At 35.6% G+C, this 4,999-nt stretch overlaps 1 long non-coding RNA gene across 1 annotated transcript; it reads left to right on the top strand.

Moving 5' to 3' along the window:
* The first annotated feature begins 2,159 nt into the window (after positions 1-2,159).
* LOC147426559 (uncharacterized) lies at positions 2,160-4,355 on the top strand. The gene is made up of 3 exons (XR_015186113.1): positions 2,160-2,297; positions 2,613-2,684; positions 3,891-4,355. It is a non-coding gene; the product is annotated as an uncharacterized LOC147426559 (long non-coding RNA).
* The last annotated feature ends 644 nt before the right edge of the window (positions 4,356-4,999 follow it).

Below are 4,999 nucleotides of genomic sequence, written 5' to 3'. Positions count from 1 at the left end.
ACACTTTTGTGTCCTGTTAAGTGACCATTTTGCTTGAATTATTTGAAGAGTATGAAAATGATTTTCTAGGTGCTATATATCCACAAAGTTGCCTTATGAGCTGAAAAAAACTTAGCATTTTTTTTTGAGTATCGATCTCACCATTAACCTTACTCTTGCACAACATTTTTGAGCCTAAACTGTGTGAAAAAACAGGTCCTGTTTTTGGCTTTTTTTCAATTTTTGACAACTATACCACTCTAAACTTCATGTTTGTGAGGTTTAGATGGCTAGAGGTTAGGCCTTCATAGTTCTCAACATGTTTTGATGCTTGTAGGGAGAGCTAAGTGTTAAAATTGAAAGTTATGACCAATTTACAAGAATTGCATAATTCTGTTTTTTGGCCAAAATTAGCACTTTTACGATTTTTTTGGTGGCTTTCTTGATATCCAAATTCAATTTTGATTGTGTAAGTGTAATGTATAACATAAAGCTAATCTTCCTTGAGTTTTGGGGGACCTAATATGCTATATAGCATAGTATATGATGATGGTTGAGTTTTTTGATTGCTGAAGAATACGATACATGTTAGAGTAGCAAGTATAACTTTCTCAATATTTCTAGTTTCTTAGGCCAATTGTGTGTATTTTGTAGGTAGTAACCATATCTAATCATAGACTACAAACTTGGCTAGATATTGAGTAGTTTCTATGGGTTTCTAGAGGTCATAATGCTAAACCCAGTTTTTTCATGTTTGCTGTATTTAGCACTTTATCATTGCCCCCAAGGTTCCAATTGTAAGAGATCCATTATCCTTTTGACATGCTCCATGGCTCCTTTTGAATCCAGAGGCCCAAAGGGAACTAAGAAAACATGTATATAGTATCTGTATTGAGCGTGACTATAGAAACTTTGATGATAGGTCCGTAGAATGGCAAAAATGCAACTTTTGTGTATCTAATTTTTTTGCCCAAAATAAAATTAGTGAGGTAAAAGCAACCATATGTTTTGGTCACCAACCCATTGAAGTTAACGGGGCATTTTATCTCATGTCCTACAAAAATATCCACTCTTATTTATATGCAATCAACCGTAAGAAACTGCTGTTTTGGGCAAAATGCACTGGTCCATCAACTTTGGAGGCTTGTAGTGACCAAGGGATGAGAAAAATTACAAGTTTCTCATTTTTTCCATATGTAGTAGTTATTGAACTATAAGCTCATGAAAGGATTTTTCAAAATGAGTGATCTACTATGGTTTTGAAATTTTTTCCCAAAACCTTGAAAGGACACTTTTAGTCCTGTTAGGTTACCATTCTAGTGTTAAAAGTACATCATCTAAGCTTTGTTCATAATAGGTAAAGGGGAGTTTGAATTACATTGTTTCTTTTGAATGTTTTGAGAATAAAACATAAGCAAAACTCATAAAATAAAAGTACTAACAATGATAACAATCCTCCCCGATAACGAAGAAATTGCCCTCAGCTGCAAAAGAAAAGCGAAAACTAGGAATCTTAAACATTTGTGCGGAGATGAGGCATATCTCCACATGATGTATGTTGATTGAAGTAAAGTACTCAGAGGGAAATTCACTCTTTGCATCACATCTTGAAAAGAGGGAACCAAAAAGGTAAGTGCAATCCACATATCAAAATATCTACAAAACTGAAAGAAATCTTCGTTAAGCAAGCCTTCTAATAAAGACAAAAGAGCATGGCAATAGTGAAAAGCAATCATCTTTTACACTGTTTAAAGGGAAAAACCTCATTCAAGTATTAATCTAAATGATGCACATAATAGCTATCAAAGGGAGAACCTCAAGTATAGAATACCACAAACTAATAGTCAAAGGATAAAACTCAGTATCAAATTGCCACTAAATGAATTGTCGATGAGAGAGCCTCATGTATGAAATACCACATCCATCAACCAAAGGGAAAACTTCAGGCAAAGAACAAAAACTTTGAGCTTTTAGAAGTTTGATATGCTTCTAAAATACTAGGATAAAGGTAAAAAAACTTTTTTGGAATCCACTTGGTGCTTTCAAGGACATGATTCTTATACCTAAACAAATCCTTGTGATGCAACATACTACTACGTGTCAAAAGTTTCTTGATGGTTGATGATGGTCTCAAGTACAAGTATTTCAAAATCTTCTTCTAAAAAGGGTGGATCATCATGTTCTAATTGGGTAGCTCATCTCTCTGGATTGACATTATGTTGGTCATTGGAGCCATACTATGATGGACCTCCAATATTTTGGTGCCATTGTTGGGGTTCGGTGGCCTATGCTAGTGTAATCTTGGCGTAATTGAATAGGTTCCCTCACTAATTTCTTTACTAATTTGGTATGAGTGTTGGATTTTGTTAGATTTTGCATGAGTGTGCATATGAAAATGTGTTTAATTTTCCTTAATATGGCACTACATCTCTCTAATCGTGTGCCTACGCACTCTAATTTTTTACGAACCACTAATTTTGATAACCCACACACTAATATTTTTTACTAGTTATACTAACAATTGGTTCTTATGCATTGATATTTGTCTAGTTTTAGAGGCTTTAATTGCATTCTAACAATGCTGATTTGTGCTAATAGTTTCAACATTTCTTGATTTTGGAATGCAATTATAGGGCTTTGGAGCGTCAGCGGAATCAACCTACACATCAAGTAATCAACAATTAAGAGGCGCCCTTGGAATTTAGGTATGTGTGGTATGCTAAGTTTTTGCCAATGTGATTCTATGGATTTTTTATTTGTCTATTCGCATGCCTTCATAATGCCATTTTTCCTAGAATTGTATATGCATGGAATTGATGATTTCATTTAGAAATTTGCAATGTTGATTTGCTAATTTTATGCTTGGTTTGATTGCAATCATATGCACCAAGATTAAGTATATGAGTACTCTAATTGAGTGTATGTACACCTAATTTTAGGTGTGTGTGGACTAAATTGCACTTATGTGTGTCCTAATAATCAATTGTAATTGTGCATTTGGCCATGGAGATTGATGATTTGTGGTACGGGATTTGCTAATAACACATGGCCACAAATGGAGTCCAAAGTGATCTAAATTTGCGACAGGGCAGATCTATACGAACTATGGGCAAATATTCTCAAGCAAAGATAATAATTATGCTTATTACACAAAAGCATCTTTTTGCCAAAACTCTACCACATCATGCTTGTATAGGTCGTATTGAACCCATATGCCAATAAAAATTACACAAATCCATTTCCACTTGGTCTCTCTATCAAAAAAAACACCAAGGCTTCAAATTTTTAAATTTTGACTTAAGGGTTACGTGGAATTTCCAAAACTTACGAAAACCACATTCAAGGTTTCAATACATCATGGTACACCAATGTGTAATGTCAAATTTGCAAAAAAAAGTTGCAAAAAGTGGTAGAAGATAATAACGTGCTTATTATCTTCTATGTCAAAATAAGCCTAATTTCACGTTTTCTTGTCACCTACAACTTTTGCGCGTCATCGCAAGTTCACACACCAAGTTTGGAAGAATTTGAACTACAAGAGCACTCCTCTTCACAATTAGTCATTTTCAAAAGCCTTCTATTCATCAAAAAAATTACCCTAACTTGGTATCATATCATCCAAATTTTGCCAAAAGCCAAATCCTATCTAGTTATGATGTCCCTAACCAATGTGAGAAGCCAAAGTTCAATTTTCATGCCAAAATCAAGCCCTAGATAATTATCTCGATTATGATCCCGCTTTAAAATTTATTGTCCAAAAGTGATTTTTTAAATTGCATCATGTTTTCATGGGTTTTAGTGATAATTTTTCAACTGCAAATTGAATTCGGCATTTCCAAACTCAAAGGGTAAAGTAAAAGGATGTAAACTTTGAAATGTATATGACTCGCAAAATCTTATGTGTTGTACAGGCTTAATGCAATCATCGTAACAAGCTTCTCACAAGAATAGAACCCTAAAGAAGAAACTAAAAGAACTCCTACCATATCAGCTAGAGGAGGATTCTATCATAGTGGAAATGAAGGCGTATGCGAGAGAAGCACAACTGGAAGAGCACCGTGTGTCCATATTCCATGGCACATTTAGAAGTGCCGATAACCAAGCAGTGGAACTACAACTTCTGCCCTTGGAAATATATGATGTGTCCAAGGCACCAAAGGTTACAGAAGCCAACCGGCAGGCTGGGTTTACTTTTGTTCTACAATATGGTACAATGTGGAGTGGACTTACAAAGGTCTTATGACCTTTGAGCACCATCCAAGAAGATCGCATTGCCAGAATCATAGACTCTGCCGCCGAGCAAGCTACATAAGTGGATATCAATAAAGAAATAGTGGCAAGAGCTTTAAAGATACCAACAGAAGGAGTCTATTATGGGATCCAAAGAGAAGAAAATGATACGAGTGTTCACAAAGAACATCATGGCTGCCACCTTTGCCAACATGATCCACAAGCTTGTTGAAGATCCTAAAAGATTATATCATCCACATTTCCATTTTGCAGCAATCGGTCACCAAGATACACCAAACCAGACCAAGTTACACCAAACCAAACCATGCAATGGAATCAGATTTTGTTACTTCATTGAAGACAAAACAACCAATGCAAATTGACCATGCCTCTTATGTGCTAAACACTCTAAAGAGTACAAAGAAAAGCAGTGGAGTCTCCAAAATTGGAGCTCCAAAAGTTTTGACAAGGATTGCCTGGCACGTTGTCGGCATGGCATAAAATCTACTATTGGAACCTCACCAAAATAATTGGCTCATAGCCGGTGTGAAGAATGAAGAAGAGGAAGAGGAAGAGGAAGAAGCCAACATAGCTAAATCCCCATCTTTCCCCTCTAAAAAATATAATGGAACCCTTTGAGGATGAGGAAGAATATGAAAAAGGTGACGAGGAATCTAAAGATGAAGGATTAAAAGACATTGTCATGGATAAAGCTCTAGATGAAGGTTCACAATGGCCATCACACACAGAAGAAGAAAAGAAACCGGCCGCAAAGGAAAAGCAAAAAGTA

Source organism: Adiantum capillus-veneris, chromosome 24 (assembly GCF_014529385.1).
Source record: "Adiantum capillus-veneris isolate H3 chromosome 24, ASM1452938v2, whole genome shotgun sequence".
NCBI classification, from domain to species: Eukaryota; Viridiplantae; Streptophyta; class Polypodiopsida; order Polypodiales; family Pteridaceae; genus Adiantum; species Adiantum capillus-veneris.
The sequence above is the reverse complement of the archived record's forward strand: the minus strand, read 5'-3'. Positions and strand labels throughout refer to the sequence as shown.